This window comes from Lissotriton vulgaris, assembly GCF_964263255.1.
Source record: "Lissotriton vulgaris chromosome 7 unlocalized genomic scaffold, aLisVul1.2 SUPER_7_unloc_1, whole genome shotgun sequence".
NCBI lineage: Eukaryota > Metazoa > Chordata > Amphibia > Caudata > Salamandridae > Lissotriton > Lissotriton vulgaris.
In genome coordinates, this window is record NW_028240614.1 from 390,396 (window position 1) to 416,003 (window position 25,608).

Here is a 25,608-nt window from a genome sequence, read left to right on the forward strand (position 1 = left end):
ACCAAGAGCTGCCAAAAGGCTGGCGGACAACTCCAGACCTATTGGCCTTGCCTATGCTTGTTAGATGTAGGTAGGTGTGCTTCGCTAATGTAGAACACCACTTTATTACAGGCTGCACATTTCCATTTTCTCTCGACCCCCAAGATTAATTTTTATTTATTAGCTTCAAAGATTCAGGACTTTGGGCTTTATGTTTGTACACAGCATTCAGCAGAAGTGGTCACAATTTCTCCACCAACTTTATTCCAATACACTGAATTTTTATAAACCAACATATACATTAAAACATGGGTCACAAAATTGCAAACATGGTTCACAAAATTCCAATTTGTAGGGGGTGAAATTGGACCTACTTCACTGCTATGCATGAGGTAGGTCGTAAACTGAGACCCATCATCACATGGATGGTGGCCTGCTGGGGTCAGCATACCTCCATGTCTGTGATTGCTTTTAAATAAAGCAATCTTATTTTCTGAGCACAGCCTGTTTTTCTGAATGGAAAACAGGATGGGTTTAAAGAAGAAAAGGTTGTAAAACTATTTTTTTTTACCAGAAAGCAGACTCAGAGAGACCACTGTCTACTCCTAAAAAATGTTTTTTACATCAATGACAAAGAGGAATGGGTCCCTAAGAGCCCCCTTCATGTTTGCGAGTGGCTTACTACCTCCTGTGGGGTGTCGGTAACCTTTCAATGATTTGTGACCATTGGTTCATATCATTAGAAATCACAAATTGGAAGTTACACCCAACACATGCCTTTTTTAATTTGCAATTCGGTATGTAGTGGCAACACTATTTTGCGATTTAGTATCAAGCGACTGAATCCCCCTTAGGGTTCTGAACATACCCAAAGGCTATTTTGTAGTAGCAAAGGCGCCGATTGTGCAAATCAGTCTTTGTGACCACAAAAAAGCTTTGGCCATTTGTGCAGAATGTAATGGACAGAGTAGGGTTAATTCTGAAAAGTAGATTGTTGATCTGTTCATCTGTAGGGTAGAAAAGTGCAAAAATTTCGTGTAGCCGCTGTTTGCGGTGACACTACTTCACCTACATGCCTTTCTGTTTCAGTGACCTACGGTTCATGGTTTGAATATGCAGTTGCCTGGAATGAACATATAGACGATGACAATGTGATGGTCCTAATGTTCGAAGACATGAAAGCGGTAAGAAGTGTTTGCCGGTGGTTTCCATCACATTGTGGGGTTTAGCATCCACTTGGAATATATACATAGTTGTTTGAGACTTAAATGACATAATGGCTTGAAGACAGTTACTCAGCACATCCCCATCTCTGCTCTGCTGGTCCCGAAGAGTATTGGCGGCTGACACAGTGAAGAGGTGGTGAGGTGGGTTGAGAGGATGTGGGGGAGCATGGAGAGGGGTTAACAGTTAAGAAAAAAACCACTTTCCTGTAACTGCTGGCTGCATTGCTCCTTGCGCCTCTGTGTTCTGCTGCTTCCTGGTCCCAGCCGACACCGGGACATAGCAGCATGCTATGAGAACAGCTCAGGGATTGGCCTGAGCGGGCTGGTTTGACGCTCCGCTCAGGGCAGGGTGTCTGTGCGGTTTCTACAAACCGGCAGTTCAATACAGCTCGGTTGGAGAGACCTAAGTGCACATGTGTGTTTGTCTGGTCTAAGACGGCCACCCAAACATATATGCACACTTAAAAGTGCGCAAACTAGTCCTCCCCCCATGACCCCGGCCTACCCCTCAAACTCTTGTTCAGAGCCCACAAATTAAAAATAAAACAAATATAGTAAATCATTTTATCTTTTACATGCTGGCTCTGAGCCAGTGGGGCGACACTCCCCCGCCATTGCGAATGAGCCGCCCCTGCTGAAGAGGCATCCAGCAAAGGTTTAGCTGACAGAAAAGAACACTTGTATGTCAAACTGCTGCCCTTCTGCTGCACAGGTTCAATTATGAGGAGTTTAGGAATTTAATACCGAGCAAAGGCGGATCCACCATGCACACTGTCCATCCAACATACACACAGATTCCACAGTGTGAGAGGGGACACGTGTAGAAGACCTTGATGTCTCTGGCAGGTAGTATTTTGAGGGTACCACTGTCCTGTTCATATATACCAAGTTCATTACAGTTACTAATGTGTCCCTGGCATGTAATATGTTGAGGGTACTGCTGTCCTGTTTACATATGCTAAGTTTATTGCGGTACCCAGCATGTAATTGGCATATAGTGTGTTGAGGGAACAGCTGTCTTGTTTACATATACTAATTTAATTACAGTTTCCTGTTTGTCTTTGGCATGTAGTATGTTGAGGGTACTGCTGTCCTGTTTACATATACCAAGTTCATTACAGCTTCCTCTGTGTTTTTGGCATGTAGTATGTTGAAGGTACTGCTGTCCTGTTTACATATACCAAGTTCATTACAGCTTCCTGTGTGTTTTTGGCATGTAGTATGTTGAGGGTACTGCTGTCCTGTTTACATATACCAAATTCATTACAATTCATATGTGTGCTTGGCATGTAATATGTTGAGGTTACAGCTATACGTTTCAGATATACCATGGTAATTAACGTTACCTGTGTGTCCTTGGTGGGAAATATGTTGAGGGTACCTCTGTAATGTTCACATGTATCAAGTTCATTACAGTTCCCTGCATACCCTGGACATGTAATATGTTGAGGGTACCGCTGTCTTGTTCACATATATCAAGTTCATTACAATTTCCAGCATGTCCTTGCCATGTAATATGTTGAGAGTTCTGCTGTCCTGTTCACATCTCCCAAGAGCATTACAGTTCCATGCAGAGCCTTGCCATGAAATATATTGAGGGTACTGCTGTCCTGTTTACATATGCCAAAATCATTCTAGTTCCCAGCATGTCCTTGCCATGTAATATGTTGAGAGTTCTGCTGTCCTGTTCACATCTCCCAAGTTCATTACAGTTCCATGCAGAGCCTTGGCATGAAATATGTTGAGGGTGTTGCTGTACTCTTTACATATGCCAAATCATTCTAGTTCCCAGCATGTCTTTGACAAGTAATATGATGAGGATACTGCTCTCGTGTTCACATACATCAAATCCATTACAGGTCTCTCTGTACCCTTGGCGTGTAATATGTTATGGGTACAGCTGTCTTCTACACAGATATCAAGTTCATTACAGGTACCTGTGTGCCCATGGCATGTAATATCTTGAGGGTTCCACTGCCCTGTGTATATATGATAAGTTTATTACAGTTCCCAGCATGCCTTGCCATGCAATATTTTGAGGGTACGGCTGTCCTGTTCAATTATGTCAAGTTCATTATGGTTCCCTGTGTACCCTTGGCATGAAATATGTTGAGGGTAGTGCTGTCCTGTTTACATATGCCAAGATCATTACAGTTCCCAGCATGTCCTTGACATGACATGTAATATATTGGGGTGTACCACTATACTGTTCACATATATCAAGTGTATTACAGTTCCCTGAATGCCCTTGACATGTAATAAGTAGAGGGTACTGCTGTGCTTCTATAATATATAGCAAGTTCAGTAGGATGTGTGACTGGCATGTAATATGTAGAGGGTACTGCTGCCTTGTTCCCATGTACCAAGTTTATTACAGTGTCTCTTATAGTACATATGTGTCTCCATGCCTTGTATGCATTTCTCATCCTTAGATTAACAGGTACCTGGGCAGGTACTTTAGAAGGTTCACCAAGAGCACATGATAACATGAGGACTCACAGTTCATAGACAGATGGGTCCCGATAACCCAAGATGAACTTTTATTTGTTCAAATTCTAAAGCACAATGTTGCATCATTTAAGTTTATAAAATGTGTGGATTGGATGAGCGGATGTAACATGGACCAAACTAAGAACTTTCAAAAAATCAAAATGGATTATGTGATTGCTTACAATCATACACACAGCACAAATAACTCAAACATTTCTAGAAAAATACTGTATTAAAATACTACCCACTAAAATGGCATTTCCTAGATCAAGAGTTTTTACTCAGCCATTGAAATGAATACAGTCTGGATATTGGGCGTGCCAGCTTATTGCTCTGTGTAGAATTCAGCTCAGGCCTTATAGAGTTTAAAGATAGCTGAGATTTTTAAAGTGCTAAGGCTTCAAATCATGAATATTATATTTGAATAATGGGTGAGCCGCTGTGGTTTAATCCTGATATGGCATTATTTAGATATACAGAGTGAAATAAATGTTTCACCTGTTTGTCCAACATCCCGTCAGACTGTCCTTCATTAAGGTCGCTTGATGTGTCCTGGATTTCAGAATCTGTCATAAGGAACATGTTGGAAGACAGAGAGTGGCACGTTCAGCCTTTTGTTATAATGCATTGGATTGTGGTACCTGCAGGCTCAGGTGACTGTTTGTGGAGAGGTCTCATGCTTAGAATGTCCAGGATTAAACTTATGTAGATGGGCGGTGCCAGCAAAGGTGCTATCATTTCAAAGGTTTTCATTTTTAGGTTTCGTCTGCACAGCGCAAAATCTCTTGTATTTAATATATCTTAAAAAAGGCTCTTATCAGTTCCCCTTCATCCAAGTACTGTGTTCATCCACTTTTGTGTGAACTTTTTCTGGTTTACTTTCCCTGATTGCAATCATTGAAACTGTGTCACGGCCATCGTTGCATGCTGTTTAAGCAAATCATTTAGTTGCTTGTCCGACGACCATTGCACGCATCTAACGCATGATAACACTAACAACGATTCCACGCATATAAAGCTTTTGTTGCTTGATTCTGTTTCAGCTTCAAATGTTGTGAATAGGCGCTCTGTCTCGTTTTCCTTCCAACTAATGGTTGGGCAACGTTTCTTCGATATCATGTTATGCCCTCTCCACCAGGGCCAGACGGGTGATGCCGGACACCAGGCAATCCCCCAGCAGGCTGGAAGGATGGGGGGCCGGTTTTGTCACAGGGGCTGATTTAATTACTGGGGGCTGATTTTTTTTTTTTTTTTAGCAAAACCAGCCCCCAGTAACAAAATCAGACGGCCGCGTGAAAGTCCCTGCAGTGCACTCTGACCTCTGTATTTAGTGTGCGTGTGGTGCGCGTAATCGCCAACCGCCTTATTGTGGCAGTGCAAGCAACACCAGAATCCATCCCGAAGTGCCAATGATTGGTCCGACTCGCGCATCGCACCCTAAACTCTCACTGTCATTGCCAAATGCCAGAGAGAGTTTAGGGCATGATGAGCGAGCCGGACCAATCATTGGCGCCCCCTCTCCAAGTTTGCCCCCCTGCAGCATAGTACACAGCGCGACCCTGCCCTGCACCAGAGAAACAAGCAGCAGACAGAACAGCATTAGCATGTGTAGGCCTGAGGCCTCCAGGTCTTTAAGTAAGTGTAATTTAGTGCTTTACAAAAGAATTAAAAAAGAAAACACACTAGTTCGTGTACCTTTATATTATACAGTGGTTGAAGTGGGTGGGATCGGAAGGGAACTTCGTGCCCCTACTTCTTAAAATGTAAGCAATCCGTTCCCCCACTTTTCTGTTTTTAAAAATGTGTCCCAGGACGGCAGAAATATGGAAAGCTTATAGACAAGTTTCGGTCATTCATGGCCGTACGGGGACAGGCCGGTGGGCATAGAAGGAAAAGGACTCTGTCTCTCTTCCTTTATGTCCAGGGAAGATAAGAACAGTGTTCGCTTCCGCGGTGCCGCTGCGGCCATCTCTCTCACTTCTTCCTCTTATTGCCTCCCTTTCTGTGTGGCTCCTTCTCTATTGTTAAAAACCGTAACTTTTACTCTCTCTTCCCTTTATTTGTTCCCCTGTGAAATGGATCCAAAAAAAGAAAGAAACTCTTTTGCTGCAAATGTCTTTAATGTGTTGTAGGCTGATGATAAGCTGCGAGTACCAAGGTCCAGGAGCACAAAGACCGATAGAGTTCAAACAGACCCAACAGAGTTCCGAACTAGAACTTGAAGGGATCTAATAGCCTTACTAATTCCAATTTACATAAAAATAGACCTAACCTGCGTTTACCCCTGCGCTGGTGATAATTTCAGCTTCCTATCGCCAACGCAGCCACCCTTGCACCATAGTGAAAGGGTGCCTGCGTTGCGGCGGAATGATTGTTTATGTGTAGGAAGGTGTTCCTTCCTGCACATAAACAATCTTAAATGGAAATGTGTGACTTCTATTTGTGTTGCTTTGTGCAGCACAAATAGAAGTTGCAACTCGCCATTTTTTAAATGAACTGTTTATGTGCAGGAAGGAAAACCTTCCTGCACTTAAACAATCATGGATGGGGCTTTGCTGTTTATATGTGCTTCACAAAGCAGCACACATGAAAACAGCAAAAACAAGGAGAAATAAAGCATTTCTCCTCGTTGCGCCCTGTTAAGACCACGTTGATCCTGCTTACATTTCACATGTTTTATTTAATCTTGCGTTCACTATGAGTAATTGATTTTCCCAAGATGTTAATACTTTTGAGTCACATCCAGGTGTTTATAGCGCAGCACAACTGGGTTATAGCTGAAGGCAGTGCGAGTTTCTCTCAGTGGGGCGGTATGGTGGGAGAGGATGTGTCACTATGGCCAGAGCTGCCGAATTTGGGTCTGGGGAACCAAGTTCAGCCTTCATGACCAGTCCACCAGACCACTCTCCAGAGGGAGCACATTCCCATGCTAGACCTAAGAAGGCCCAGCTAGACAGCAGACGTCCGGGTGTCTTAGCACCAGAAGGTGGGCCCAAGCAGTGGCAAGTGTGGGTTATCCTTGAAGGCCTGTCCTCCACAATCCATGCTGCAGTTCACCTCCAGTCTTGCGGGCAGGCTTACGAAGCAACACACCACGTATTGACTTAGCCTTCATGACCAGTCCACCAGACCACTCTCCAGAGGGAGCACATTCCCATGCTAGACCTAAGAAGGCCCAGCTAGACAGCAGAAGTCCGGGTGTCTTAGCACCAGAAGGTGGGCCCAAGCAGTGGCAAGTGTGGGTTATCCTTGAAGGCCTGTCCTCCACAATCCATGCTGCAGTTCACCTCCAGTCTTGCGGGCAGGCTTACGAAGCAACACACCACGTATTGACAGTGACTTGGTCAATGAGGTCACAGGACCCTTGAAGCCAGTCTGCCTCACCCACTGGTACCTCAATTGGCCTTGTTTTAGCAATAGTAGTGCAACTTACCAGGGATCGGCAATGTGCGATTTGCACGCACACCAAACTAAGTTCGCAAACTTCACGGCCTCTCTGCTCCATGCACAAGCACTTTAACATAATTATGCAGCAAGAGAGAACAAAATTATGCCACAGTGTTGACTAAATTATGCAGCAAACAAAAAGTCTGCAGCCTAATGCAGTATATTTTCTGATACTTTATAATTTTTACATTTTTCTACATACTAAAAGTCAAGTGCAGCAGTAAGAAAGGGGATCAGTCAACCTTTGCAAAGGGCCCTTCACTTCACAGCAGCACAAGTCACATTTTATGTAACTTTTGATCCATTTTAGCTACAAACAATTTATTAGTTAAAATCATCGGATTATGCAGTAGATGGTGTATAATGTGGCAAATATGCAGATCCATAACTAGGTGGAAAACATTTGCAAACTGGGATATTTTGTCATTCATGTTTGAAGTGTTCTTGTGGAAAAAGGGAGGAGAAGTGCTGATGACAGAAACTGCATTGCTTGGAGACAAATGGCTTGTACTTCCACTTTTAAGTGTATTTGGAACATTCTGTGATTAGAAACGTATCCCACTTTGAGAATACATGTTAATGTCAATAACTCATATTTAACCTTTAATAAACATGTGTATCCCTTGGTTGAATTAAATAATGTAATAGATTGTAAATGGTCAGTGAAATACCAAACAAATACAAAAAATTGGGATGTTTTGCTCTTTCTGGCCACACCTCTGACTCCGCCCACTGACCCAGTCCATGGGTTATTCCCACCCTCTGATTCTCCACCCACAGTTCCCCTACTTTTTCCCCCCACTTCGACCACTGATATTACATAACAACATTTTAGAACGGTGCGGAATGAGCCAAAGTGCACTTAGCATGCGCCGGGCAGGAAGTAGGTGGTTTCATGCCATCATTTTGTAGATACCCCTAATTTTGAGTTGCATGCACTCCAGGCCAGTGCAATTTGCCACTGAGTGATAGACTGCTGACAAAATGTTTGTTGTGAAGTGGGATGCTAAGATTGGTCTATATTTTTTAATTTACCATTCTCACTCCTTTCCCTTGATTCCCCAATCAAAGGTGACTGGCAATCAAACAGATAATTTCAAGTAAAAACTTGCTTAAAGAAATTCACATTTTAAAAACTTTTGCTGACAAAAAGTCTCAATCAATGTATATTTATTTGCGTATTTAGAGATTTTATGAAGCTCGAGAAAGACCCGGGGGTAGAAGGGTGTTTTTCCAGTACAAATTTCACAAAAATATTAGTTCAAGATGATAACTACAAAGCTGAATGACAAGGCTGTGTGTTTACAGATCAACAAGGGTACACATCATTATAACTAGATATACATGGCATATTCTGCCAGTTCAAGGACAAGCTAGGAATCACCAGTGAGGTTACACAGGACAATTTTACCAAACACAAGAATGGTGAATTCCATGCCATATTCAGTCCGGTGGAAGATGAGGGCGATCGATAAGTTTGTCAGGAATTACTTAGTGAGAAGAGATGTAACTTTCCTCTCCAAGACGGCTGGCGGTAATCATATCCCAATTTTAGGTGGACTGCCTGAGAAGGAGGTTTTTTGTTTCTTTATTCAATGAGCTTCCACAAGTAGCCAATCAGCACTGAGTAGGATGTGGTTGCCTCTAGACAGTGAGTTTTTTGTGGCTTGGTATTTTGGGGTGCTGAAGTGCAGGGCTTTGAGTAGTACAGTCTACCTTGAGGGAGGCACCTTGCTTCTATTGCAAGCCACTTGGGAGTGAGGAGAACAGGTGTAATGTGTCTGAATCACTTTGCTCTGGATACTAGCCAGGCTGCCGCATTTGGGATGGCCTTCATTGGTGTTAGGCGTGATTTTGCGGAAACGGTTTGGGAGCATTCCCATAGTCAAGGCTAGATAAGACCATAGCCTTGGTTGCATTTTTGAAGTCTGGTGGAGGGATGGCAGGTTTGTATCTTTCCAGCAGTCTGAGGTGATACAGAGCAAGTTGTTATGAGTAGTTTGGATCACTGACATAATATCGACAGACATAATTTCGACCTACAAAAATATCGAGTTAAAAATATAGAATGCCAGAATATCGACTGCCTATCTACAAACAGGTAAGTACAAAAATATTGACTCCAAAATATCGATTGTAAAAAATATAGACTGCCAAAATATCGATTTTTTTAAATGTCTTAAAATTAATTAAAAAGATACTTAAAATAATTTATATAATCTAAAAGTAATAAATAATTAATGTAACTTTAAAATACCCCCCAATTTTTTATATATATATATATATATATATATATATATATATATATATATATATATATATATATATATATATATATATATATATATATATATATTACCTACTGGCGGTCGCCTGTAGGTAGTTATAGTTAGGATTGGCTACCATAGGAAATCCGCAACATTTTATTGGGACTAACTCTGGCGCCGGTTGAGGAATTTGTGTGCAATTTTCTATAATTTTGGCCAGCCCCGTTACGCTCCTTCCCTGGAAGTTTCGGGGGGATTCGTGAAGTGGGGGCTGAGAAAAAAGGGGGGTCCCAAACGTGTTTTCCCTATGTTAATTTCCATAGGACGGTCTGACAAGTCTACAGCCCGAACCGCTGAATGGAATTACGCCAAACTTGGCAAAATTGTAGGGACTGGTACGCAGATGTGCCTTTGCTATATTTGGTGGAAATTGCTCCAGTGTTTTTTTTGAAAATTAACTTCAAAAACACATATATATCTATAGGCGCGCTCCGGCGCTCACCGGTACGCGTACCGGGGAGCGCACCCGGCGCCCCACGGGAGTGCGCGAGCGGAAAGCTGATTGGCTGTCGGGTGTCTGTCAACATTCTAAACAGTCTGGAGAGTCCGCCATCTTGTGTCTCGGTAGAATCAAGACACAAGAGGAGGAAAAGAAAGGGGGAAATAATTATAGGGAGCGGAGTAGACACCCCCTGACCCCCTAGGTTTTCTGAGGGGGGGCCTAGAAGGACCCTGAAGGGCAAAAAAAACATTTTTTAAATTTTTGCGGGGTAAGCGCTGGGTGCGTTCCCGGGTACGCTCTCCGGTACGCGCACCCTGAGTGCACCACGGTGAAAAACAGTGTAAAAAAATAGAGTAAAAAAATAATGTAGAGTGTTAGAGGTAAGTTAGCTCTGAAAAGAGCTGTTGTGTTATGTTGGTGTTTTTTGTACCTACCAGTAGGTACCAATGCAGAGTCTTATATTCAAGAGGAAAACTCTATTCCCCTCATCTGTAAAATGCCCACCATCTCTCCTGTAGATGTCTTGCATGTTGTAATGCAAGTTGTTGTGGTAAATGGAACCCATAGCATAGTCTCTGAGGAAAGCAGAAACAGATTTATTGACATGTTTCCTTGCTTTTTCAATCTGTGGACAAAATTGGTTGGACCAGTTCCATTTTTGCCTTTTGAATATTTTAGAAAATACCTAGGCAGTTTGTGGAAAAAGTGACATCAATTGCCCAAAGATGTCCCTTAAAAGCATTTCCAGACCTTCCCTAGTCAAAGTGCCTAAGTCATTTCCACCACAGTGCACAATTATAAGGTCAGGGTGTGGTAAATGCATAAAGGATTTTACCAATGGTATCAATTGATGACTCCTCAATCTTCTCTGTCCAATCCATACAATGTCCACATTTGGTTCATCAAGGTTGTAAATAACTCTGTTAGCTGCGTATTTTTGACTCCAGTGGACATAGCTATGACCCACAAACCAGACTTTTTGCATGTTGGAGGTAGATGTGCTTCTAGTCAGATGAGTTTTGGAAATGGAATGGCAGTTTGATTATGAAAAAAAAGTGTTTGAGAATCAGTGCAGTTAAATAACCAGAAATGATTGGAGCTTTCTTAAAAATCTCCACTGAAAATTAGGGTGAATGCTTTTTTTTGTAAGAAGTCATTTCAATGGTTGAGAAAAAGTCATTTAAACAAACATTGCAGTTGATTAGCTAGTAGACTGATTGGTCAAACACCCTTGATGGATTTGTTTGCAACATAGTATGATGAACTTGTGAACTGTGTGTTGGTTTAAGAGGGAGTTACCATGGTTACTTGGTGAATGAGCACTGGGGGGAGGGGTGAATGTTATGTGAGTTTCAAAGTCTTGCAATGTACAACCAATTAAAATGTGCAGTTTGGTTTTGAATTTGTGAGGGAATAATTTTTATTGGTTAGGTGCAAGAATATGGCTCTGAAAGGAGAAAGAATAAAGGCCATTATTCTCTGGCTCAAGTGAAGGAAGCATTGTTCAGACATTCTGCTTAAGAATATCTGTTGATGAGGGGGTACGGACTGGCTCAGCGAGGGGCCCACTGGAAGGGGCATAGTGCGAAGAATCCCCGGTGATACGGAGGGGACCACAGGGCTGGTCCCGGCCCTGTGCTACTACCATCTTGAGAGGCTGTGACCGCTGCCCCATCCCCCAGCTCCAGGATCTCAACATCGGGGGGCCATTTGGAGGACAACATGGGCAAGAGAGACCCAGTGTCAAAGCCTGCCAGACAGGAAACAATTGAGACCTACACCACCAATACGCGGGCGCACATGGACGCGGCCGTGGGGGCCCGAGAACCACAACCGGACACCACTATGCTTCAGGAGGCGATCCAGGCCTCGCGAACCGACATTCAGAACTCCAGAGCGGCCCTTGAGACCAAGATCGGGGAGGTGGGCTCTGAAGTCCTCCTACTATGTCAAGATTTCAGGAACCTATCTGACAGAGTGGGCACGGCAGAGACCAGGATCTCGGAAACGGAAGACTCCGTTACCTCCCTCAAAAAAGATATGGGGGAATTGCAGGCCTCCCATAGACAATTGCTGTGGCAAGTGGACGATGCGGAGAACAGGGCACGCAGAAACAACCTGCGCTTCGTGGGCCTGCGAGAAGGAATTGAGAAGACAGACACAGCAGCCTTCCTTCACACCTGGCTGACGACTATGTTCCCCCGAGCTCACTTCTCCAACTGTTTTGTGATTGAGAGAGCACATAGAGCGCTCCTCGCCAGACCGCCGGAGGGAGCGAGACCTCGCCCAATCATTGCGAGATTTCTCAACTATGCGGACAGGGATCTCATCCTTGGAGAAGCCCGGAAAATGGGAGAAATCAAGTTTGAGAACACCGTAGTCATGATCTTCCCTGACTATAGCCAGGAAGTGCAAAAGCAGAGACGCTCTTATGACACTGTGAAGGCCAAACTACGAGAACTGAACATATCCTATATGCTCCTCTTCCCTGCGAAACTGAAAGTCCTGTTCAAGGGCAAGTCGCACTTCTTTAACCGCCCGGAGGAGGGCTGGCACTGGCTGGAGGAGATACCACTACTGAGGGAGGCGGAAGAGGAGGGTCGCAGAATCCGGGATGAGCAGGCGGCGGCCAACTTCAGGAGAAGCCCGAACGGGTTACAGCGGACACGACATCACCGGTCGGGCAGGCACTCACAGCGAGCACCTTACCCACCTCAGCAGGTGGCGCCCGGAGGAGTCCGAGAAGATGGTGCCGCTGCTACCACTGGAGATACCACTCGGGGTCGAGATTCAGGTGCCTGCTCCCGGAATCGGAAACTGCTATAGATCCGGAGGATGGTACGAATATCTCGGATATGGAAGACCAGACGGAGCAATCCTTACACCCATTAGCTGTTGCCATCCGTGATTTGGAACAAGGAGTGCCGGGCAACGCGGAGGCTACTGACCCTGACACGCAGGACTCCCATTCCTGAGAAGCTGAGGGACTGAGATTCCACATAGCAGTTCTTTGCTCTGGGGCACGCAAGTAACTCTTTTTGTTCTTTGGGGTGGGAACACACCACTTCAAGACTTGAATCTGAACAGCTAGACATTTCTTAGTTGGGGTTGTTTGAGGGGTGGGCGACAGACCTTGCTGCCTGGTTGTCCACACCGTCGATGGTTGTACGGGCGGGATGGCCGGGGGTACAGGTGGGGTGGGGGTGGGGGGCGTAGGGGTTGTTCGTACAGTTTGGTTGTTTGAGGGGGGAGAGATGTGATGCTAAGGGAACACAGTCATGGGGATTGGCACATTCTTTGGTTCTTTCGTTATGGGCGCTGGCCCACCTGCTTGACCCCTCGGCCTGGAGTACAAATGCCTCACTGTCGTACCTATGGCCACTGAAAAACTGAATGTACTGACGTGGAACGTAAATGGTCTGGGTAACAAAATTAAGCGAGGTCTGGTGAACAACTTTCTCAAGAGAATAGGCCCTGACATCATTTTCTTGCAGGAAACGCATCTGAGGGGCACGGCCTGTGCATTCATAGCACGGGGTAGGTATAAGGTATTTGGCCATGCGGAATATACAACTGACTCTAGGGGCGTGGCGATTATTGTTAAGAATATTTTTCCATTCCAGGTCACATGGACGTGGGGGGACCCACTGGGAACATGTGTAGGAGTGCAGGGGTCCTGGCGCAGACGTACTTACACCCTAGTTTCAGTGTATGCACCACCTAAACTACAGGCGAATGCGCTAAAGATGTTAGCAACCATACTCTTGGACACCTCAGACACAATACAGATAGTGGGGGGTGATTTTAATGATGTGATGGACAGGGGTATGGATAGATCAGGAGCATCTAACAACCAAGGTACTCAGACTCCCCTGGCTCAAAAGGTATCAGAGTTAGGCCTGACCGATGTATGGTGACTGTTACACCCGAACACTGTGGCCTATTCCTTTTACTCGGTGGCACACAAAGTGTTTTCCAGACTAGACTATATCTTTATGTCTAGGCAGGAGCTGACTATGGACGGCACAGCGGAATATTTAGCAAGGGGTCTTTCAGACCACTCGCCACTGCTCATATCGATGGGCCGGTCTGGGCACAAGAAAGAGGCAGCGTGGCGCCTTGCCGCTTGGGACCTGGTGAACAAGACGATACTTAAAGGTGTTAGAGCGGATGCTCGGGTCTACCTGGCTGAAAATGAGGGGTCGGTGGAATCGGCGGTAACCCTGTGGGAAGCACTGAAACCGGTGATGAGGGACAGGATAAATAACAGATTGAGGGAGGAGAGGAAGAGACTTCTGGAGGCGGTGGAGACTGTAGAACGCACTATAGTGGAGTTGGAGAGGGACCATTTGCGTACTAAATGCACGACTACCTTGCGTAAGCTGCTGGACAATCAAAGACGCTATCGAGACTTGGTATCGGACGAGGCGAGAACGCAAAACCTGGCCACATTACACTGCCTTTACGATGTGGGGGATAAGTCCGGCAAACTTTTAGCCTGGCTTAGCCGTAGGGAGAGGGCGGCGCGGTGGGTAGATGAAGTCACTGATGAGAGGGGGAGGACAGTGTGCTCCGACCTCCACATTGCGGATGCGTTCGCAGCTTACTACAAGTGCTTCTACGAAGCCAGACAACTGGGCTCGTGTGAGGACTCACTTCTCTATATGTCGCAGGTCGACCTCCCCGTGGTAGAAGCTGAGGCCCTACCTGCATTAGAGGCCGATATCTCCCTAGAAGAAGTCAAAACCCCATTAGCGGACTAAAGCCGGGTAAGGTGCCGGGACCGAACGGTTTCCCCCCGGAATTCTTTAAGTGCACGGCCAACATAATGGCTCCACACCTGAAAAATCTCTTCCTTGAAGCGTATAAAGTAGGAGGCTTACCCACTGACCTCACCCTGGCGACCATAGTCCCTATACACAAAGAGGGCAAACCGCGGGGAGACTGCGCGTCCTACCGTCCCATCTCCCTGCTGAATACGGAGGTGAAAATCCTTGCCACAATACTGGCGGGACGCCTTAGAAGAGTCCTACCTGACCTGATACACTTAGACCAAACCGGCTTCCTACCGGATAGGGTCACGAAATTCAACCTCCGGCGCACGCACAACTGGCTGCAGGAGGTGAGGGATAGGGACCCGCCCCATTGGTTCCTTTCATTAGATGCGGAAAAGGCCTTCGATTCCGTACACTGGCCGTTCCTTGAGGCCGCCTTGGAAAAATTTGGTCTCGGCCCCAAATTCCGCTCATGGGTCCAGTTGCTCTACACCAACCCGAGGGCCAAGTTGCGGGTGAACGGGAGGCTCTCCCGCGAAATCTCGATCCAAAGAGGCACCAGTCAAGGATGTCCCCTGTCACCACTTCTCTTCACATTGACCATTGAGATATTGGCGGCCAGGATCAGGCAAAACCAGAGGATCTCCGGTTTCCGACTTACGGATGCAGACGGTCCGCAGGAGAAACTGTCCCTTTACGCGGACGATGTACTCCTCTATATCACTGCTCCGCAGACCTCAGTGCCTGAATTGTTCCGGGAGTTGGACGGCTATGGCAGCTACTCCGGTTATGCAAAAAATTGGCACAAGTCCGTCCTTTTCGACCCCAGGGGGGACACGAGCGAGGGGGCCCTTCTGGATAGATTGGTGGTGTCCGCGGAAGGCTTCCAATATCTGGGAGTATTCATCACGCTGGATAGGCAACTGTCGCATCTCAGAAATGTTGAAAGAATACTCGTGAATTCCGCGGCTGATATGGCCCGGTGGCGCCAGCTCCCTCTGACGCTCCTAGGAAGGGCGGCAATGTATAAAATGATTATATTGCCCAAATATTTATATGCCCTACAGAATGAATATTATCCTATTCCGGAAGGCCTCCTCCGCAGAATACACGCCGACCTCCGATCTTTCATATGGCTGGGTAAACAGCCGAGAATAGCGCTGACCACCCTCCAACGCCACCAGTACAGTGGGGGTATCTCGCTACCAAACCTTGAAGCGTACTACTGGGCGGAGCACCTGTCCCACATTAACGACTGGCTCCACGCCCCGGCAGACCACCCTACGTTTGCACTGGAACGTACCAAACTGGCCCCACGTAATCTGCTTTCGTACTTATACGGTGGTGCGGCGAGGAGGTCCTTACTTCCGGCCACAAATTTTACACTCAGGCTTGGAAAGTGGCAACGAGACGCACGGGATGGGATTTCCACGGTGGGAGATGTCATCGCCAGGGGGGAACTGAAATCCTTCGCAACCTTGAGGGCAGAATATGGGCTCCATCGCTCGCAGTTTTTTAAGTACATTCAACTGCACCATGCATGGAGGGCACAGGCTCTGACCCTAGAGGGTCTGCCAGAATATGCGCCTCTGGAAGGCAGACTGCTACAGGAGCAAATACCAAACAAGGCCGTGTCACTCACATACAAAACACTCACAAATAACATGCTGGGTGACCTGGCGAAGCTTAGGACCACTTGGGAACAGGAAGTAGGGACACTGGAAGACATTGACTGGGATCTAATCCTCATGCCCCGAGGGAGGTGGCTATCAAATCCCGGCTCCGCCTGATCCAATATAACGTGCTCCACAGGACGTACTTTGATAGAGTGAGATTGTTCAAAATGGGGAAGACACCAGACGATAGATGCCTGAGATGCCACCATGAGGGAGGGGATTTTTTCCACATATTATGGGCTTGTGCAAAAATACAATCCTACTGGACGCTCCTTTTCACCGAACTGCGGGAGGTCCTGTATGTGTCGCTCGATCAGGAGCCCAAACTGGCCATCTTGGGAATGACTAATGATGTTGACCTCCCCCGCCCCTTACTGGTGTTCCTGACATTAGCTCTAGTAGTAGCAAAACGTGACATCGCAAAATATTGGGGGGCTGTGACCATACCCACTACGGAGGAATGGAGAAGGGGACTAGACCTCTACATGGCGGCAGAGCGAGTGACGTATAAATCAAGGGGTTGCCCGAAAAAGTTTAAAAGGGGTTGGTCAAAATGGAGACATTATCATGGGCTGGATAGTGGGCTTGGAGAGGGAGGCTCGTGAGTGGACCCCGAGATAGGAAGGTGAGCGAGTTGAGGATGAGAGGACATGTTAGGAATAAACACTGATACGCCAGTCACGCAATGCATGCTTAGATGTTTTCATACCGCTTGTATACCAGGTATGGGGGGGAGGGATGGGGTTGGCGGGAAATGTATGCACCCTTAACATGACTGTAATGTTAAGTTTTGATTGAGCAGATGTTCTACCGAATTTCTATTCATAATAGTGCTTGTTGGGGGGGGGAGAAGGAGGGAGGGGGGAGTTCAACAAAACCAAAAAGCAGATGCCCAGATGGCTAATGTGATCACCAATTATGCTACGGCGGCGGTGCACCTAGAAGGACTCGAAGGCACGGTCAGACCGACCTCTGGATTATGCCTTGCTGCGGCACCGGGGGTTCCGTGAACTGTATTTCAATATGTAATTGTCTTGCCTGAATAACGCTGCCAATGTAATCCTTATCATGTCAGAGTAACTGCGATAAAAATAGTTTAAAAAAAAAAAAATAATATCTGTTGACTGTGACTGACACTGTTTTTCATCTTGCAAAGCATTTTTAATGGTGAGTAATGATTTTTTTAGAAAAAATGGACAGCATAAAGATTTTTGGCAAGTATCACAGTGAGTGTCTGTGTGAATTAAGGAATTATATTTTTACCTTTTTCCATAATGTTAGCTGTGTGTTTATAAGGTAGACTTCTTTTTAAATAGTTTTTTATGCTTGGATTCAATGCTGGTTTAGAACTTGTGTAATGGTTTCATTGGACTTGTAAATATTCTCCTTTTTTTGAAGCACCTTGTGCAACCTTTAACATGGGTGGAAGCAGTGAATGTATGGAAAGGGATAGGAATAGCAGATAGAAAACCATATGAAATGGTGTGGGAGAATCATAAAGTATTTCAGTAATGGTATCAATTGAGTTGGAATATAAGATATAGAGGAGCATATTTTCAAGCTGCGGCATATTTAATGTATGACGCATCATGTCGCAAAGAGTTACAGATACGTCAATATTTCTGACGTATCTGTAAGCACAAACGTGACGCATTGCTGGATTGTGTCACGAAAGTGACGCAACTCCAGCAATGCATCCTTTCACATGGGGCAAGCCCCATGTGAAAGGGCTTGCGTCAGTCTTACGCCTGCTGTGAGGCAGGCACAAGATTTTGACGCAACAGTGTCCTAAAAGAGACTCAGTGAAATCTCATAGATTTCACTGCGTCACTTCTACGACCCTTTGTTGCGTCAATACGCTTCCTTTGCATACATTACACCTGGCACAGGTATAATGTGGCGCAGGGGTTTACAAAGTGACGCATCTACCTCGATGCGTCACTTTGTAAATATGACTCAACAAGGTGCATTTTTTACAGCACTGGTGTGTCACAAAAAGTGACGCACCGGTGGCGTAAAAGTGACGCATGGCCTCATAAATGAGGCCTTCATTCTTCTACTCATGTGTCATATTTAATGTATGACGCATTATGTTGCAGGGAGTTACAGATACGTCAGTATTTCTGACGTATCTGTAAGCGCAAAAGTGATGCATTGCTGGTGTGTGTCACGAAAGTGATGCAACTCCAGCAATGCATCCTTTCACATGGGGCCAGCCCCATATGAAAGGGCCTGCGTCAGTCTTACGCCTGCTGTGAGGCAGGCGCAAGATTTTGACGCAACGGTGTCCTAAAAGTGACGCAGTGAAATCTCATAGATTTCCCTGCGTCACTTCTACGACCCTTCCTTGCGTCAATACGCCCCCTTTGCATTCATTACACCTGGTGCAGGTATAATGTGGTGCAGGGGTTTACAAAGTGACGCATCTACCTAGATGCATCACTTTGTAAATATGACTCAACAAGGTGCATTTTTTACAGCCCTGGTGCGTCACAAAAAGTGACGCACCGGCGGCGTAAAAGTGACGCATGGCCTCATAAATGAGGTGTTCAGTCTTATACTCTTACTTTTTCTTTCACTTTCTCTGTCTCTTCACTACCTTACTCACCTTGTCTCACACTCACTTGTCTTTATCCAGTCTGTATGTCCACTCTTTCCTAAACATCACTGCTCTTTTCATACCCTTCCACACCCCTGTTCCTTTACTACATGTTCTTCACTTATTCTCATTTCCCATGTTCACTCTCCTTCTCCTCACTCTCCTTCCCCACACACACCTTCTTTCAGTCCCCCTACTTCACTTCCCTTCCCCTCGCGTCCCTTTCTTTGCCTTCTCACTCATTTTCCTCTCCTCTCTCACTGCACTCCACTTCAGTTACTCTTTTTCATTTTTTTAAGAATACAGCTCTTTGATGAGAATTGGGGGTAGTTCTGAAAAGAACTATTTTTTCTTCTTTTTTCCTTTTTTTTGAACAAAAACAGGGAATGGGGAACTGCTCAACAGGAGCAAAAGAAAAATAATCAAAATTAGGGCTGGGGATGGCAGCCGTGGTTCTCTATTGCTCGAACCATGAGCATAACACTTTGTTCCCCATAACAAAGTAGCTGATCATATTGTCTGCATTTAATTGTGGCTTCATTAAAAGCAGGCTGAATATTAGGGATCAGCTGTTCTGGTCGCCCCCTCATTGATGATGCAATTGCTCCTCCAGTTGATGTAGAAGCACCGTCCCCTGGAGCCTCTTGTGCCAGGGCCCTGACACTCTCTCGGGCATAGTTCTGAGGGTGTCTCCTCTCGACGAGCCAGATCATGGTTGAATTTCCATAGGAATATATTTTGGTAGGGTCACCCCGTGACAGGACAGTGTGACAAATTCGACACTCCACCTTTGGAACATTTACTTTTTTTTGGTCTGCAGGTATGGAAAACGTTTTCCAGATAAAATGCTCCTTAACTCTAGGCTGAGGAACCTCTTCATCTATTTATTTATTTATTTGCAGGTTTATAACGCGCTATGAATAGACTCCCGAAGGAGTATCTCCGCGCTGGTGACACCTGGTAGAGAACCTGAGAGGAAGCCACAGGGAATAGAAATTGTGTCAGGAGGACTATTAAGATCCAACAGGATAGAAGTTAAAATGAGCTGAACAAAAAGGTTTTCAGACATTTTCTGAATTTAAGGTGATTTCTACATTGTTTTAAAGAAAGCGGGAGAGAGTTCCAGAGGTTAGGACCTACCACGGACAAAGCCCTACCCCCTAGCCTAGATTTGGTTATCTTAGGAATGCTTAACAGCAGCTGTTCACTGGACCTAAGGGTACGGGTAGGAGCGTATGGAACAAATTTATTGGCCAGATATTCTGGTCCCAATTCATTAAGGCCTTTATGGATAATACAGCAAGTCTTAAACTTCACTCGTTGCCGTATTGGCAACCAGTGTAGTTTATGCAGTAATGGTTTAGAGGGGGACCTGGGAGGTGCATTAAGCACCAACCTAGCTGCTGTATTTTGTACCACCTGCAGGCGGTCCAGAACCTCTTCATTAGCTCCTGCCAGGAGACCATTGCAATAATCAAGACGGCTGATAACAAGAGCCTGAACTAAGGTTTTCCTGTAGGAGTCAGGGAGGAAAGGAAAAATCCTACGGAGGAGACCTATTACGTGGAAACATGATCCTACAGTAGTGGTGACATGATGTTTCATGGTCAGCTCCGGTTCCAATCTGACTCCCAGATTCTTGACTATTGTTTTGGGCTCAGGAACTGGGCCCAAATCGAGAGGCCACCAGTCAGGAGACCATTGGACCTTTACTTCCCCGAAAAGCATCACCTCCGTTTTTCCAACATTGCATTGGAGGAAATTGGAGGACATCCACCTTGCCACTGCCTTCGTCCCATCGGAGAAAGATTGTATTATCTCCGGTGTAAAGTGTTTAAAAGGGAAGAGCAGCTGCGTATCATCAGCGTAAGACACTGGATGGAATCCAAAAGCTCTGGTTACATCTGCCAATGGGGCCACATAGGTGTTGAATAGAGTCGGGCTCAGGCATGAACCCTGCGGGACCCCCTTGGTGATGTTAACCTCCTCCGAACTAAAGTCACCCATGGTGACAGATTGGGTGCGGTTGGAGCGAAAGCTTCTGATCCATTCCAGTGCTGTACCGCCGATTCCACTCCCAGACAGGCGTTCGATAAGGATGTTATGGGAAATGGTATCGAACGCTGCCGATAAATCTAGCAGCACCAGGACCAGGATCTATAAATCATCACTGCTTCTGGATGCTCTGCCAGCCATGATAATCCAACAAAGATTAGGCAGCAAAAATACAGGTCTTGCAGTCACAAAAGTGAAAGAAGAAGTGAAGGAAATGGGTGGGGATTTCATTCTTTGTAAAAAAAAACTGTTAGCAACCAATGAAAAGTGTTATTTTATGGTCACATGACTTGACGCGCTTTTGCTGCACGCACCGAGGGGCGCTTACGCGGCACGAACGTAGGCGCTTCCGGGGGCGCTTACGCGGCGCGCCTGAGTGACGTTTTGCTAGCTTTATGGAAATGCAAAATCATTTTCATTTCGTAAATCACAAATACTGCTTTTTTAAGTATGGTACTGAATGTCTTGCATTATCATTTAGTTTTCGTACATTTTTTTTTTTACGAACGCAGAATTAGCGCTCTTGCTACGCTCTCGGAAGAGCTTACCGGTGGGCGCACCCGGAGCGCTACAAGACAAAATGATACGGGTAAGCTCACTGGTGCGCGCACCCTGAGCGCCCCAGGAAAATATGATTAAAAAAATATATATACATTGAACAAATAATAAAAAAAAAAAAATAATAATAGTTATAAAAAACAGCTAAAAAAGAAATAAAAAACGTAGGTTACAAAGTCGATATACAAAGGACTTAGCTTTTAAAAAAACTATGAAATTCACTGAAAAAACCATAGGTTTCACAAACGTTATAGTTAGGAATTAGCTTTTAAAAAACCTTTCAAATTCACTGAAAAAACCATAGGTTTCACACCAGTTATCGTTAGCAGAACATTTTACTCATACAAAACCATTGAAATTCCCACGTTATAGTTATTTGGACTCACTATAACTTGCGCGCCCGAAATCCACTGCTGATGATGTCACATATTACATCATTCATGACATGGTCAGTGACATCACTGATGACATCACTGATGGCAAGTACAAAACATTTGAAAAGGTTCTAAGATTGCATTTAAAATGTTAAATTCTTTAAAAGTCAGTATGTATAGATGACAACAAATGAAACTTCCATTTAAAAAGTCATATTCATAAAAAGCCAGCAACAGCAAGTAAAACTTGGCAGTATTATTCCAATGGGGGTTTGCAAACTCTGGGCAGCTCAATAAGTTTTTTTTATAGCGCGCTCCATGAATCTTACAAGGGCACAATTTAATTTGGTGTTCCTAGGGTCAAAACAGTTTATTTGCATTAACTTTCAAAGCACAGAAAATAGTAAATGATGACCTTAAAGAGCACCAGGTTACCCAGTCATGTGTATCCATAGACATTCTTACAGAGAACTCCAAAAATAGACACATGTATAGGTCAGACGCCTGGTGGCAGTCCTGTGGTGTTGTGCAGCCACTTTTAAAAATGTAGTGGAAAAAGATACAAACTCAGTCACCGTTCTCAGTTTCTTCAGTGGTGGAGAATTTATCTTTGTTTATCCTGGTCTGCTATGCTTTGTCGATATGATATGATATATATGTATATATGTGTACGCACACCGGCTAATACAGACTCATCATCATGGCTCCTGTAACTTGTTTATTTGAACAAGCACCATGAAGGGTGAAGATGGTGCAGGGCTATTATGCAGGGGTGAAGCCTGGACTGGAGATGCCACTGAGGTTCAAAGACTTATGGGGGCAGAGACAGTACAAGCAGGGAAGTCCTGCTTAGCTGGCGACGGAGAAACTTTCTCTTTTCCCCTGAAGGAAGTAATTTCCAAGAACTTAGAGGTACTACTGGCCTCCATAGAAAGAGGGTGGAGAACTGAACCACAAATCGTGTGAGTACAATTTTTAATTTCCATCACGGTCCTGAAGAAAGCCCCATAGACTTGGCTGGGCACACTATTGCACTCTCTGGAGTGGGAATAGTAATTTTTACCTTCCCGCTATCCAACGCTTTCCCTACTGTTGCACTCTCTGGAGTGGGAATAGTAATTTTTACCCCTACGTTATCCAACGTTTTCCCTACTGTTGCATTCACTGGAGTGGGAATAGTAATTTTTACCCCTACGCTATCCAATGCTTTCCCTACTGTCGCACTTACTGGAGTGGGAATAGTAATTTTTACCCCTACGCTATCCAACGCTTTCTCTGCTGTTGCACTCACTGGAGTGGGAATAGTAATTTTTACCCTCCCACTATCCAACGCTTTCCCTACTGTTGCACTCTCTGGAGTGGGAATAGTAATTTTTTCCCCTACGCTATCCAACGCTTTCCCTACTGTTGTGCTCTCTGGAGTGGGAATAGTAATTTTTACTCTCCCACTATCCAACGCTTTCCCTACTGTTTCACTCTCTGGAGTTGGAATAGTAATTTTACCCCCACACTATCCAACGTTTTCCCTACTGTTGCACTCACAGGAGTGGCAATAGTAATTTGTACCCCTACGCTATCCAACGCTTTCCCTACTGTTGCACTCACTGGAGTGGGAATAGTAATTTTTACCTCTACGCTATCCAATGCTTTCTATACTGTTGCACTCACTGGAGTGGGAATAGTAATTTTTACCCCTACGCTATCCAACGCTTTCTCTACTGTTGCACTCACTGGAGTGGGAATAGTCATTTTTACCCTCCCACTATCCAACGCTTTCCCTACTGTTGCACTCTCTGGAGTGAAAATAGTCATTTTTAGTCTCCCACTATCCAACTCTTTCCCTACTGTTGCACTCTCTGGAGTTGGAATAGTAATTTTAACCCCTACGCTATCCAACGTTTTCCCTTCTGTTGCACTCACTGGAGTGGGAATAGTAATTGCAATGGTTTATTTTTAAATCACGCAATAAAGAAATTTAACTACGGAAATAAATATATAATGTATGTGTGTAAATGTATAGGCATTTATATAGCGCACTACTTACCCGGAGGGTCCCAAGGCGCTTCGACCGCTGCGAAACCCTTCCTGGCTTCCCTGAGAGATGGTCCCTTAATGGGTATCTCCAGGGTGAGACCAGGCATCCCCGGCGGTCTGGGGGGGCCATTAGTGAAGATGAGGCAAGCTAATGCCCAGAGTTGCCGAGTGTGATCGCTGATCAGAGTGGGCACCGAGGCGAGAGAATTATCGAGTCTGCTGACCCTGGTCCAGAAACCTGCCGCGCCGGGAATCGAACCCTGGTCCCGGTCCGTCCTCTGCTCTCGGGCCTGCCGCCTCTAACCAGTGAGCCACACATAATGGAAAATGTGTTTTAAAATGCATCATGTTGGTCTCTTTTTCCAAAGTTTTCTTGGGGGGAGGAACCCCCCTAAACCCCTGCTAGTAGTGGTCGGGCTCACTCACTGCACTCACTCACTACGCACCCTGCGGGGGCCGGTCTGACAAAATTTGCCAGGGTTGCTTTCAGATCCCAGTCCGGCCCTGCTCACCACGCATTGTCAATGTTTTTGAGAACTGTATTATTAATTATGTTTGGGTCGCAATGACTAGATTTTTTAACTAATGGTACCGTTAATGCTTTTTGCTTGCTTTTGTTTCAACACACATTGTTTAAATATAATTTTATCGTTTCAGCACGAATTGTGAATGTTTTTCAGAGCTGTATGGTTTCTTCGTTTTTGGGGCACACTGCATTTTGTTGGCTTTGTTAGATGACTGTATTTGTTAACTTTCCCTTATTGTCTATTGGCACTGCATTAGTTGATGCTAAGAATAAAAACATTCCCACGTACAACCCAGGGTAACAACCCTCACTCTGGACACTCACACTATTCATATTCTGCACTGAACACACATCAATCACTTTCACCCTGCACTTAGACACTTTTCAACCTTCATTGCTCTCATTCATTGCTCCCACACCTCTTATTATTAATCCCATAGGCGAAACCTAATGCATTTACCAATGCTTGTTCATTATATCTCGACTTACCTCTTGAGGTCCTGCGCATGAAAAGGATCAAATAACTACTTGTTTCTTTTGCAAGTATTAAAAACATGACATTTGGGTCTGGTTCACCAGGTAAAGCAGTTGGACAGGCTTGAAAGATTGACTTTGCAGCAAAAGCCTTTAGTGCAGGCGTGGGTCAGAGAAATAGGGATAGACTACCTCAGAGATGTAAACATCTGTGGTAAATTTTAATTACCTATACTTAATTTATGCGGTAAAGTTCAATAAGAATAACTCAGTCAAAATAAGAAGGCAGAATCCGTGGCATCTGAGGTTTAAAGTAGGGTTTATTCCTTAAAAAGGAATTGGTTGGAATTGACTCGAGCCAATGGTAACATGACCCATCGCCACGAGGGTTCAGGGTAGGAATTGCAATGGACATGTACAATGATTTATTAACAATGATTCATATATATAGTCATTTCATACAGTAATATTGAATGCAGAAGGCGTAACAGCTGATAGAAACGAGATAAGAGCAGAAATACGTAATAGGAGGCGTGCACTAGGGCGTACACGGAGGTGTGTGCTAGAAACGTCACATGAAGGTGTCATAAGTGGGTGGATCCCTAGAAGGATCCTGCAGAGTCAGC

At 45.0% G+C, this 25,608-nt stretch overlaps 1 pseudogene across 1 annotated transcript in view; it reads left to right on the forward strand.

Annotated features, from left to right (window-relative positions):
* The window catches only part of LOC147672971 (sulfotransferase 6B1-like), a 232,054-nt pseudogene that overhangs the window by 126,858 nt on the left and 79,588 nt on the right, over positions 1–25,608 (forward strand). Inside the window, exon 5 of the transcript XR_015303468.1 lies at positions 1,069–1,163. The product of XR_015303468.1 is annotated as a sulfotransferase 6B1-like (transcript). The remainder of the gene's footprint in view (positions 1–1,068; positions 1,164–25,608) is intronic.